The sequence below is a fragment of the Oenanthe melanoleuca genome, chromosome 4 (assembly GCF_029582105.1).
Source record: "Oenanthe melanoleuca isolate GR-GAL-2019-014 chromosome 4, OMel1.0, whole genome shotgun sequence".
NCBI classification, from domain to species: domain Eukaryota; kingdom Metazoa; phylum Chordata; class Aves; order Passeriformes; family Muscicapidae; genus Oenanthe; species Oenanthe melanoleuca.
The window spans coordinates 44,083,304-44,097,462 of record NC_079337.1 but is presented as its reverse complement, the minus strand read 5'-3'; the positions used below and the strand labels follow the sequence as shown (position 1 = coordinate 44,097,462).

The 14,159-nt window shown below is 39.4% G+C and overlaps 1 protein-coding gene across 1 annotated transcript in view; it reads right to left on the bottom strand.

Annotated features, from left to right (window-relative positions):
• LNX1 (ligand of numb-protein X 1) overlaps positions 1-3,224 on the bottom strand; it is a 106,894-nt gene extending 103,670 nt beyond the window's left edge. The window contains exon 1 of the mRNA XM_056490504.1: positions 3,205-3,224. The gene's annotated coding sequence lies outside the window, so the exon portion shown is untranslated. The remainder of the gene's footprint in view (positions 1-3,204) is intronic.
• Between the last annotated feature and the right edge of the window lie 10,935 nt (positions 3,225-14,159).

The following is a 14,159-nucleotide window of genomic DNA, read 5'->3' as shown; positions in this document are numbered from 1 at the left end:
AGCTTGGATCCATGGCTGAAGTTTAAAAGACAGCTCTTACCTCTACAATGAGCTAAGCCATATGAAGACAAAGGAATCTTTATTCTTGAGCATAATTGAAACAATGACTGTTGAAGTAGACTAAGGCACTCAAAAGCAAAATGTTCTCATCTGCATAATTTTTTGCTTTTCAGACTTCCTTCCAGGTCATCTGGTTCTAGAGAATAAAAAGGGTATCCTGCGTCCAGCTTTGCCTGTCCATAGTGGAACAATTAAAAGGTGTTAGAAATGGACTCTTGTCCAATGGTTTGAAAAACTAACAGCAATATCTGAGCAAATTTGCCATGTAATCCATTTCAGAAGGTTTGGCTTTGCTCAAATAATTTTGGCTTGTAAGTATGAAGGATAAGAATCAAATCTTTGGTTACGTTTTTGTAGCTTTACATAAATGTAGAGTGAAAAAAGACTAGAAATTACGTGCCATTTGAGAATTTACAGATCTTTAGTTTTTCTGTTAGAGAGAAACTTTCATGAAAGTTCTTCAGAGTTTAGGCACTTAGTTTATATATAAAATTAAACCTGTAGTATGTCTGTATTGATGATAAACAACCACAATGTTCAAGAAATGTACAAACATATGGCAAAACAAAGAATAGAAAAAGAAAGAAAAACTTCTTCTACAAATAGGAAACTTGTTACATGGAAAGTACTTAACCTGCCCACAAACAAAGCCTTTTAGAAAGATATGTGCTACATACAGAACCGTGTCAAACCTACAGGCACACACCTTCTTGCAAAGGCAGACACAAAATGCTTTACTTGTTACTTCCAGGCAGGTTTTAGACACTGACAGGCAAAACACCACTGGTTTGGACACCTAAAAGAAGAGCACATTGCTGTCACCTGAGTGGCTCAGTTCAGCTCTGCTCCCCAGGCAACCCAGGAGAGAGCAGCTCCTTCCTTCTCTCATTCAGAAATCTCAAAATTTCCCAAATCTCAAAATTTCTACTCAAAATTTCTGCAGCACAAAGAACTAAGATGTAACCTCCAAAAACAGGAGCAAAAAGAAACTGGATCTACAGTCACAGCTGGGAAAGGCTTTTGCTAATGCCAAACAGCAGAGGGAACTGATTTAACAAGTAAATTAAGTATTTTCTACACCTTGTATATGCAAGTCTCTTACCCTCGGGCATACTGTCAATGAATGCAACTGCAGCTCCCTCATGACAGCCCCACATTCAATACCACTTTTGTCAGAGGAAAAATGTCAGGGCTTTCAGGCAAACTGTAACAGCAGGTCATTGCTTGCAGGCTCTCAGTCTAATTATTGGCAAAACAGCATTTGAAGATTTAGCTTTAGTTTGCACTGTGCTTGTTCTCTGGCCATTAGCAAGTATTTAAATAGAATTAATTGGTTACTTGCAAGGTCATTTCAATAATTTTTGAAACAAAGCCTAGTGAGTTCTTGCACATGCAGGGTTAGTGGTACACAGAGCTCAACCTGCCAGCAATGAAGTTGTAACACAGCCTCAGTGACAGAGCTAAATATTTCAGTCCTCAGATTAGTGACTCTTTTGTCTGTGCAGAACTACACATAAGCAGACCCTGTGTGCAGTTATCCTAATCCCTCTGTATTTAGGGCTCAAACCATTGAGAGAAATGGTAACAGAATGAGTGAGGTGGGGGAAGGCTGGACAGAAAGGAATTTAATTTTGCTGATAGCTACAAACTGATCTTTTCCCCCCTCCACCCAAAACCATGCATTTACCTTTGAAGGGAAGCATGGTTCAGCAACATAGCCATGTCCTAAGAGATTCCTTTTTAAAAACCCTCAAATATTCCCATTCTAAAGGCAGCATTTCTCTCAAGTGTACACTTTGTCAGGAGAGAATTTAAACTCCATATTTCTTTTGTGGTTAACAGCTTCACTAAACAATTAAATTAGCAACATACATTTTACAATTAGGAATCTATTGTGCTTGAACTAGTCCTAAATTAAGAGCCAATGTGTAGCTTGATTGCACAGTTTGCATAATTAACACAACACATATTTAAATCCTATCTTTGCTCATGAAGTTGCAACATCCTGCAAATCAAGAGCTATCAATAGCTACCTCCCTGTGCAACTATTTGAGATCATGAATTTCCAAATCCATTTATTAAACTGTTGGCAGAAAATTCACCAATAAAAAAATACAGATAAGAAAGATCAAAAAAACCCATCAAGAATAGGCATGGAAGTCCTATAAATGCTCACAAAGTTCTAATAATAATACAGCAAAATGAAAGATGTGGCATATTTAAACATTTCTGAACATCATATTGTCTGTGTGTCCTAGGAGATAAACTGCAGCTTGTAATAGCTGACTCAAAGTGAATAATCAGGGTTACAACATATTGACAAAACTAAGAAAACAAAGCTATGCCTTATTGTGGACTTATACTTTTCTTCCTTTTTTTCCCAGAACTAGCATAGGCATAAGATTTTTTGATTATGTAACATTTATGTTACAACTGCATTGGTACATTAAAAGTAGTGTACTATGGAAAAATTGCTCTAACTGTACCCATAGTAGGCTCTAAAATAGCCATTACCACACAGAAAACAGATGTCAGTATCACTGGAAAATGTCAACATGCTGCTCTGGAGACACTATGAAATATCAGAAATTATTTAAAGAAGAAAATGTGTTCTCGCTGCACTTGTCTGTGGATATATTCAGAGATATTTTTTTCCCCGAAGGCAATAGTAGAACTGCAAGAGATCAAGACAGCACAGGACATGCAATGAAGATCTGTTAAATCATGAAAGACACAGGGAAAATAAACAGGGGATGATTATTCTCTTTTCCTTGATACAGAGGAAATAGGCAGCAATCAATCAGGTTATCAAGCAGTAGGCTTAAAACCAACAAAAGGAAGTGCATTTCCAGCCTCTGCTAAAGGTCCAAAGACTAAACCGGTCAGAGTTACAGAGCAATATTCTTCTAAACATTTTAAACATAGTAGCTTATATTCAAATTATGGCTTAGGATTTCCAAACCTGTAAGGGTTCCTGTAGGTGTCTTCAGGCACTCTGCACTATTTCTTTTTTATCTCTTCCACTGGTTTTTGTTACTGAATAGAGGGTACATGGCTGTATGGACCATTATGGAGAGCTCTTGTGCAGTAATTAGCCCTGGGGTAGGCACAGCTTTAAACAATGCTCTTAGCAGTAGAACTTACCCTGGTGTGGAGAAGGAAAAGAAGACAAGTTAATGTAAGGATCCTGAAGATGCATCTTCAGCAGAGTGCTTCTCAGAACAGTCCTGGTGAAAGTATTTCATAAGCTTTTGTTTCTGTAATCATGGATAATATGAGAAAGCTACAAATTCATTTGTGCTGGCACCAGGACATTTAGAGACCTACAAGTCTGTCCTTGGCTTAACACAAAGTTCACCCAAAATAAGAACAGAGACAGTATTATGTATTTCTAATTGGTCATGAACAACATTTTGTATGTGGAACTCAACATTCCCAAACTATTTGATCAGACTGTTAAAAGAGATTAGGCAAAAATAAAAATCCACTGAATCCATTCTTTCTGCAGAAAAAGGCAGTAAATTATCTTAATTAACATTGCCATTATGAGTTCTTTGCTGAAGTCCCTTAAAACCAGGGATGATTTCACATAGGAATCAGAACTGAGAAGTTCCATCACCATTCCCAGTGTTGTCATAACCTATTGTCACAAGAGTCTGGTTTTGTCTGCAAGCCCCCTGTGCAACTGTGTGTTTGCACATGCATGTGGGAGAGAAATGACTGAGCTGGAGCTTGCACGTGTGCTTTGTTCTCCAGGAAATTTACATCAAAATAGGAGACTTTACTGGTGAACTCTCCAGGATTATTTAAAAGGAAAACTAAACAGCCTCTCTCAAGACCTTTTAGGAAGTCCTTCATTTAAAATATCTTATTTAGTTATCTACTTAAAGATCTTTTAAGATGATATTGCTTCATCTGAAAGAGCTTTGGAATCAAAGGAAGAAAACAGTTTTTTCATTTAACTCTTTATGTCAACTGCAAACAGATTCCACATTTGGTTGGTTTTCAAAATCAAACACAGCAACAAAATGCAAAAAACAATGTACCAATTTAAAAATACCTCAGAAACAAAGTAAACAGCACTTGGGTGCTAAACACTGCCATATACAATATGGTGTGGTGGTTTACAGAGATTTACATGGCATCTCCTACTCTCAGGGGTGCAATATCAAGGAAAAGTTGTCTGATGCTGGCTGGTACAGAAGGCAGCAGCCAGATGCTGTGTTCTCAGGCATTCTCATGGCTACTGCCCTGACCTCCTTCTTTTGGCTTTCTTAATTCTATAAGATTTTGCATTTAGTGGGCTAGCAGAAAGTAAATACCATTGCAAATCCTTGTGAAACACAGTGTTGTACCAGAGGTGCTTTGGCAGGCTGGAGAACAGGACCTTGGCTCTGATGGAGAAGGGTAGCTTGAGCTGCTTTCAGATAAATTAGAGTCCATGGAGGAAAAACACATGCTTTCTTTTTTTTTTTTTTTTTTTTCTTTTAGGTAGGCCTTTCTTTTTCAAGTGTTTTATGTCTAAAAAAAAATTCATGCCTTCCTCCTTACAGAGGAAGAAGTAAAATGTGACAGTGCAATTTCTATATAGACAATGAGAAAAATGCATAATGCTGCTTTATTTAGAGTGAATGGAGGAGACTGCCCACACTCCAAGTACAGTAGAAAAAGACACCACCACATGCACCAGAAAGATGGTAAATGTAGTAATGGTGAAGTGAAATTGTGAATAAGGCAGTGCCTCCTACAGGTGTCACACAAACATCTCCTTCCCCAGTATGAGCTGCTGGCCTGGCCTAGCCCCTACTGAGGACTTTTCCCTGGGGTCCATGGGTTTCATCCACCATCTACACTGTGCTGAGCCCAAGAGCAGCAAGGATCCTTTGCTGTTTGTAGCATGCCAGTGCAGCTCATTTCCTGACATCTTGGTTAATAGAACTGCTCCCACCAACCTTAAACAAGGCTGGTTCTGCTTTCAGTATTTAGTTGTGAAAAGCAAAACTTCCATATCTTGGGAATTACCACATTTATTTGGGGAGTAGAAGATCTTGGCTAGTGGCTAGAATTACCAGCCTATGCAGAGTTCCTTTTGAGTATGAATTACTTGCACTGAGCATCAGAAAATGCAGAATGACTATGTCATTGAGACTGACAGATACTGTTTATTCTGAAACTAGTTTTCTTTTTCTGACTCCAGGCTGGATTTTTGTCCTGAATTTTTTCCCATTCAGCAGGATGTGCTGTTCCTGCTGACAGTGGTTAAGCCCATTCACAGAAAAACAGTTGCACCAAGCTAAAGAGAGGCAGCACTTCTCCAGCACTTGCTTACATAGACTTTGTTTGTGTTTTTGGCCTTAATTACCATTTTAAATGGTGAACATTTTTCTTCATTACTAGAAAGGGCAGGATGAAGTGGAAACTCAGGATGAAGTGGAAACTCAGTCTGACTAGACTACCACAAATCAATTGGGAGTTTCCTGCCTTCTTGGTTTAGCTCATGGAGTAACAACCTCTACAAACACCCTTTCACAGAACCTCACAGTACAGTGCCAGACATTTCAAATAATGGTTTTACATGTTTTCTATTTTTGAAACCTAATAATCTGCCTGCTCCACTTCAGAATGCCATGCCTACATCCAACTGCTCAGCAGAGACCTGAGACACTCAGCAGAGTGCAGCTCTACAGCACTCTGCTGGGACTCTCCATGCTACTGCAACTCACCTGGGACAGTTTTCAAAGAAAGATAGAGGAAGACCAAAAAAAGCCAAAACAAAGTTCTCCCCAAGCCAGTAAAATTATCAGGCCCTCAAAGAAAGTGAAATAAAAAGGAGCACCTATGTGGGTAACTGCATGGGAGTGTTAGAGGAAGATTTCTGATGCAAGAAGCAGCCTGATGGTACAAGAAAATGCCAGGCTAGGTATTTAGAAGTTTGTGGTTTCTGTCCTCAGCTTTTGGTGTCTTCATCTAATCTTAAAATGTGGCTCTCTATCAGCTCAAGGAACAGCAAACAGGAATCAAAATCAAGCTCCAGCAAGATGACAAATGTGGCTGCCATCAGCCTGAAAGGCAGGTCCTTCTGTTATTTTAGCTAATAATTCAGGGCTGCTTGATATAAACCCATAAATAAACAGATAAATCAGTAGGCTTTCCTAGCAGTGGTGGTTAGAGTGGGCTGCCCTGGCTTTGGGACCATGTGAGCACTGATGCTGCTGCTGCACCAGGGTCTGGTACCACCACTGCTGCAGCTGTCAGTGCTGCAGCCATGCCTGGCTGCTGGCAGCAGCTCTGCCCAGGAGCCAGGCAGGGCCACTGCCTGTGGATTTGCCACAGGAACTTGCCTGTGGGTTCCTGGGAGGCTGCACAGAGGAGAGGGATGTATTTGACTACACACACTGGCTTAAGCTAAGATTAAATTACCAGTGCATTCTCCAAGCAGGTGTTTAAGTCACAATCTTGCAATTTGCTTTGCATGTGATTCCTTTCATGAGTTAGACAAGGTTGAATCAATACAATTTTTTTTCTTTTCTATTTCAAGGATTATTTATATAACCAAAAGAAAATAAATCTTGTAAGGAAGAATCTTATTGCAAAGGGTGAAATCTTTAATTTGTTCAGAGCAGTAAATTCCATGGAACTAAGCCAATGTAGGCCAGCTGAGTTTCTGTCCCTTCATGCTTAGTGATGGAGGTAAAGACCTGGTCCAGAGCTTTCTGATACAAAAATGCTTTATAATGCAAAACAGACCAACTCCATACAAATGGTCCCACTATTGAACTTATTTTCATAGCAGACATTAAGGAGAGAGCAGCTCAATATTGGAACTTGGAAAGCCTTTATGAGAATTGGACCAATAATAAAAAAAACCAGAAAACAACCAATAATGTCCAGGGAAATTTTCAAAACCTCTTTAGCAGTTTTCTCTTCCCTCCTTTTTACAAATGTGGGAACAATTAACCACTCAGGAAGAACACTTTGTAAATTTGGAAACCTAAAGTATTCCCCTTTTAGACTCAGCCCACATTAAAACAAAGACTTTATAATTGTTTTATCTAGTGAAGAATAAACATAATACTTTGTATGCCAAAATACAAAACAAGCTTTCTGCCCCACATTTCAGTCAGCTGAGATTTTAAATAGCTCTTAAAAAGTGTCATGTAACAACCAGGCTGCAGTACTGCAGTACAAAAGGGAAGTCTTTCTGACTTTTTACACAGCACACCAAGAAAAGAAACCCATCCCACCAGAGAATAGATCTTGCATTCCCTCTGCAGGATGAAAGGACTTTGTTGAAGCTACAAGAAGTCTGCACAGCAGTGATCTTGTCAGTCAGGGTAAGACTAATCAGAAATGTCTTCTCCCTTCCAGCCAGCAAGGCTCCCCATCCAGCCAGGGAGACTTTGCATGGCTCACAGGCTGAGCTGCCCTGATGGAAAAGAATGTCTGTGAAACTTGGAGTCAGCCTGGTCAGAAACTTGTGACTCAGCTCCACTTCTCAGCCTTCCTAGCAGTTTGGATAATCCCCTCCCTCCATCTCACTGTGATACCACCTCCAGACTTCTGACACTGAACCCTTCTGGTCAGACTTTTTTGTGCATATATTTCAAAGCCCATCTACTTTTTGATGGAGTGACACACTCACCATCATAATATCTTCAGGGGATAAAGCAAGCCTGGGTTTGAGGAGCCCAGCTTTGTGAGTAGCTGGTCTTTCCTGCAGTAAGTGCAGCTAGAACAGAGGCTGTGCAGTTTCAGAGTATTTTTAAAGGTGCTGAGAAAAGCAGAAGAGACCAGCATCTCCTTCCTAGAAAAATGCATCTGGTAGCTCAGACAGCAAGTGTCTTAGGCTTTTGTTTGTGGATAAAAGGGCAACAAGGTTCCTGCCATGCTACACACACTATCCATAGTGCTGTCTGCACCTGAGAAACTCTTCCAACCCTTCAAAAACAAAAATCTGTGCAAGACTTGAGAAATGCAATGCTTCTCAAACCAACAGACATTTTGCCTAGTACAGTGTTTGCCTAGTATAGTGTTTATAAGGGCAGCATTTTTGTGGATATTATTTAAGTTGATCATGTTAGAATGTGTTGGGCTGATGAAGAGCAGAAGAACAAAAAGAAGTTTTAAAATTACCCAAACAAACAAACAAACAAAAACTAAAAAGCATCTCTCTCTCTGAACTGAACAAATTTTCTGCCTAAGCACAGCATGGAATAATTTTTTGTTCACATGTCTGCCCATCTTAACAACCAGAAGAATGTTGCATGGATGAAAAGATCCTTTTTGACCAGTTAAATCCATGAGTAACATAATTACAAATGCTGGCAATTTCATGCTGTCCTGTATGCACACATAAACTAGTTTGCTCTTACCTGTACATCTGTTGGATGTTGGGAAGCTTAAAAAACCAGACCCATGGTCTGGATGTAAATCAAACATCTTTATCAACCTAAGCACTTTATCCCTATTAAAATTCAACAGGAGTGATATATCAAAAACTTTGCAGATTGTTGTGAAAATTTAGCTTCAGGGAAGCTGACCTCCTTTATAGCCACAAGGAAGATTTTTTGCAAAAAGCTCACTTGAATGTTATTATTGCAACTGAAAATCTTCCCATATTCCCATGAGATGAGTGCATTGCATGTTATCCCAGAGACACAGATTGCAGGAGAGACTTGACAAATCCAGACAACATTAAAAGTAAGCGGATGACGATTTTTCTGCTGGGAGAAATCCAGCAAGTTCTAGACTTGTTTACTAGCCCCAGACCAGAACAGCTCATCAAACTGCAGTACTTAAAACCAGAGCTGAAGCTCTGATATTTAAAAGTGTGTTTTGGAAACAGTCTGTGTACACTGAAAACATTGGACTGCATTCAAAAGTAGCATTTGAAACTGCCATCTCGTAATTAAAACAATATACTCCTAGATGCTTGCTTGAATTGGTACTCTAAACACATCTTGTTGATTGAATTTTAATTAATGGAGATAGAAAAATTTCCTCACAATTAATTTTCACTTATTTGAATATCTAAACAATTTTACAGTCTCTTGCTTTCTCCTTATTAATCTGACTCACAAATGCTGAAGATTGGGGTACAGTTAACATCAATGTCTTCCATATTTTTGACTGCATGATTCTAAAAATTCTGTGCTGATGCTGAATGGAAATATCAGTGTTTGAATCACTTTAATTTGGTGAAATTTTTAATAAAAGCTTGTGGAGAGAAAAATAAATATCCACACCTTATTTAAAGGTGTTGAAGATTTTTATAATGACTTTCCTTTAAAAACCAACATCCCAGTTTCCTATAGAAAATGCAGAGTTTCAAAACTTTTAAAGGAAATTCATAAAGAAGTATCCAATGGTTTTCATTTAACCTGAATTTGTTAAGAATATTCTCATAGTCAGGAAAATATAATTGAAAATAAAATTAAATGCAAAGTTATGTTTATAAAGTCTATATACAATGGTTCTAAAAACACTGATGACCATCTGGCTCCATATATGTAGGACCTCAGGCAAACCACCAGTTTTTTTCACTGTTGCAAACTAACTGAAGGTCATGTATTATGGAAAGTGAACAGATTTATTCTAAAAGATTATTACATTGTCCTCAGTGCTGTCTTATAAGCAGTTAATCAGTGATGTAATTTTTGCCTCCCATGTATGATACAATATTGTTTGTTCTCTTCTTTATTATTCCAGGGTGCTTATGGGCACTGTTGGAAAGAAGTACCATGGCATTTTACTTCATGAGAAGCAAAGAAAAAATAATTATCTATTAAAACTAATTTGAGTAAGAGCTTCTTGCTCTGCTGAGAATACCACAGTGGCTGAATAGAGTGAATCTGGATAACTCCACACATTATTCCAGAGACTGTGTCCAGAGCCAGACATGGCCATGTTTTCAGAAACAACATCTGTCTGCAGAACTGGGTAGGCACCACATTAGAAATCACCAACTACAAGGTCTGGCTGGGGTTTGTGACAGATAAGAAACATTCACCTTTCAACGCTACAACAAGAAAAGCTTGAAGGTTTTGAAGAAAGGAGAAAGTAAGGCTGTGAATAAGATATTGTTAAAATCACTAAGTTTTCTACATACAGTCTGGTAGACAAAATTTCAGTTTTGAAAAATCTGGAGAGGGTGAAAGACAAGAAGCACAACACCTTGTTAACACAAAAAACGTTACCAAATTCAAGGCAGAAAGGTTGACTTGACAAGTGAAGACAATAAGACAAGTGCTGCCATGTGAACAAATCACTGAAGAGGTGATTCACCAGCTCTCTCATATTCAACTAGATGCTGATTTGAAAAAAAGCATACTTTACCCAAAGTGAATGAAATATGATGGTATAATAAAGGCAGGGCAGACAAGGACCCTAAGGTCTTAAGATCTGTGAACCATTCTGCATTAGTTGGGGATGCTGTCATGCAATAGGTTGGTGTCAGCAGAACTCTGTGAGTAGTCCCAGAAGTTGAATGGGCTTGCTGTGAACATGGGCTTTCAAACAGCAGAGACTATGAACTCTTCTAAACAATTTTCTTTGCTTCAGCAGCAGCCCAGGTACCACCCTGCTTGGGCTCTTCATCTAAAAATCCCTATAATCCATCAATTTATGCAAGTAACAGCTGGCCGTGTGCCACTGGAAATGATTGCTATTCCTATCCACAACTGCTGCCTTCCACTTTTTGTTCAGTGTGTTGTAGCCCTTCACAGCTGCTCAGCACAGTGGTGAGGCAGGTTAGAGCTGCAAGGACTAGACACAGCCAAGCTCTGTGAGGGGCAGCCTGTGCCAGCCACGGTGCAGGACTGTCCTGTGTCCTCAAACAGGGGCTGCCATAGCAGAAACACTGGGAGAGTGAGCACTTAGTCCAGTTGGAGTTGTCTGGCTACTTCAGACAACATTTCCCCCTTTTAAAGCTGCTGTGAGTCTGCAAAGTGTTCAAGACCTCATTCTGTGTTGTTAGGCAAGGTGCCTGATTCCCATTGCCCACACTGCCTGGGAACACTTCTGCAATTCCAACTCAGAAGGGCAACTTCCAGCCTCCAAGCCTCCATCTTCTCCACATGCTTTCTCAAGGATCCAACAAATGCCTGACCTTACTTGGCTTGGGAGCATTTACTGCAGCAGACACAAACAGAGCTGTCTGTAAGTGGGACACTTCCTCTGGGATTGCATCCTCCCTCCATGCTCAGTCTCACGGGCCAGGCTCAGTCACTGCTTGCTTGGGCAGGCTGACAGCAAGGAGTGTCCCACCATCACCATTGACAGAGCAAGGCTGGTGGAACCTCCTGCTCTGCAGTGACAGTATTGCAGCAAAATGCATCTGGCAGAAGGAGAGAACTTGCAAAAAACTAGGGTAAGAAAAGTTGAGAATTGGCAGCCTTAACAAGCTGGATTCCCAGGAAGGAAGGATTTGGCAGAACTCAAATTACATTTTTAAACAGTTACTGTAAGTGTAAATGTTATTTTATCCACCCCCTTGAACTGGATCATCCTGGCTGGCCACCAGGCAACCACACCCACGCTGTTACTTTTACAGCTGCAGAGATGGGGGTCAAGATTGTCTATATTCTGTGTAACTCAAAACCTATTATTAAAGTAATTCATTTGCAAATAAATCATCCTTGTTATGAAGCTCCAAGTGAAAGGAATAAAAGAAGAGCTTGTGAGCTTGATCTCGTTTGCTGAGTGCAAATCCTCCTCCCTTCCCCAAACACATTTAAACCATTAACAAGAATTCAGCCACCAAGGGACCTCCTTATTTCATTCAAATCTGGGGAAGTTGACATGGCATTCATTATAGAAAAAGAGACAACAACAAAAATACCCCAAAATGAATCACAAGATTTATCAGGTAATGGCTCTTCACAGGGAAACAGAAAAGGTATTGCAGCACTCAGAGATCTAACACTGAGCCAGAACATCACTGAGAACATGATTTTTAATTGATTTCAGCATTACTTTTATCAGATGATGGGAATGTAAGCCTGGTTGCAGGTGAGTCAGCATAAAGTCCCACTAACTTCCATGAGGAAGGATCTCACCTGCTGTGGAGGTTTGAAAACTTCCACAGGATTCCTGGGAGGAAACAAGTACCTTGCTGTCTGTAGCCCTTTCCATGATCCAGATCTAAATACTTAGGGGTCCAGTTCTGCATTTGTTCAGCACCTCACACCAGCCTGCTCAAAAGTTGTCATTTTCTGTTGGTGCTTTTGGGTTTTTTTAAATTGTACTCTTTTATCTTTTTATAGGGCCACGTTTGAAAGCTTTTTCTGTATTTACAGGAATGTCACCAAATCTTTTGAATGATAAGCCAGAGGTGAAACACATTTTCTTTAAGTCTTAAGGTAAAAATTTTAAGTTTGTTTACTTCTGCAAGTCTGCACCTGGTTATTCTTCCAGTACTTTCTTCCATGATTCTTTAAGATACTGGATACTCATGAGAACCACAAACAAATTTAATGTTAATCAAACCTGGCCTTCAAGATTCATGATATCTTTAAACAAAACAAATAAAGGAATAAGTTGTAATTAAGCATAATGTTATTTTGTGCTTGCTAAAATATCCACAAATATACATAAAGATTAGTCAGCTTCCATGTGATGAATTAAAGCCACAGGATGAACTTTAAAGTGATACCACATCCATAAAAATATTATGCTGAAACTGAAACAGCCAGAGCCAAGCTTTTGTCTTACATTGTGGTGTAGAGAATTCTGAAAGAAATTTTCACAGGACATATTCCCTAATTTTAAATAACCATTCCTTATGGAGAGTACCTTCCTTATGTATATAATACATTCCTTATGTAGTGCACCTTCTCTCATCCTGTATTTCAGGGCCTCTGATGATCTAGCCACCCACTTGCTGCTGTGGCTGTAGACCAGACCTTGGCCAGTATCTAAGCTGTACACTTTGTATATTTTATTTTTATTTCCACAACTATTATATACTTATATTATACACACTTTTGTAATAGCTACTAGAAAAAAAAAAATGGAATTAAGTTTGCTTACATTCTTTACTGTCTACAAAACCGTAAGGTTCATTATGGATGTTTCTAAAGATGCTGTGCTTCTTCTCAATATGTAGTCATATGGCCTATAAACTTAAATTGATTTTTTTCTGTGGTAAGATTATACTTTCAGTATATTTTCCATTCCTTTCAACCAATATTTTAACACCAAAAATTATAATTTTTTATAATTGGTATTGGCAATATCTGGAAGTCATTATGTTTTCTGAATCTCAGACTAAAGAGGATCTAGTACAAGCAGCAAATGTACCTTTGAATGCTACATGTTAAACCCCACCACTTTTTTCTTGTGGTCTATGTGACTTAGACCTCAGGTCCTTCACAGAGCCCAGATCTTGCAAAGTGCCTTTCTGAAAGGAGCACTGTGAGCTTCTGTTCAGAAATTCTTTAGCAGCTTACAGGAGAGAAACAATAATCCATCTGTCATGCAAAGCCTGTTCTGTTACAACCAATGGGAGAATTGAATGAAAAAAAATAGGCACACACAGAGCAGACTGTCAGTAACTTACTGTTTTCCTCCACCTTCCCTTCTCCTTGCCTCTGTGGGACCTACCTCAGGCATCAAGGGAGCACAACTGTGGTAACAACCCATGAGGAGACCATTCCCACCACCAGCTGTCCTGTCACTGTTCCCCTGGCAGCACTGCCCACCCTTCATCTGGAAATTAATTACCTCATCCTTCATCAACACGTGTCTAGTTGTTAGAGGCTTGGGAGCCCAGCAGCGATGCTCCATGGTTTTGCCAGGGAATAGCCTCATTTTATGAGGATAAAATAATCCAGTAGTACCTGCAGAATTGGTACTCACTGCTCCTCCTTCATTTTTAGGTTTTCAGATATGTAAAAATCAAAGTGACACACTGGTTTTACACTTCAGAGAGCAACATGCCAGGCAAAGGACACGCAGGAGATTTTGTGGGGAGAAAAGTATCAATGGTCTCTTATTCACTCATCTTCCAAAAAACAGCACCACCAAAACAAAGGCACAACTGTTCCCACAGGATAAAGGGAGCATTGATAGTGGTCCTAAAAACAAGCTAGTGCACTCTT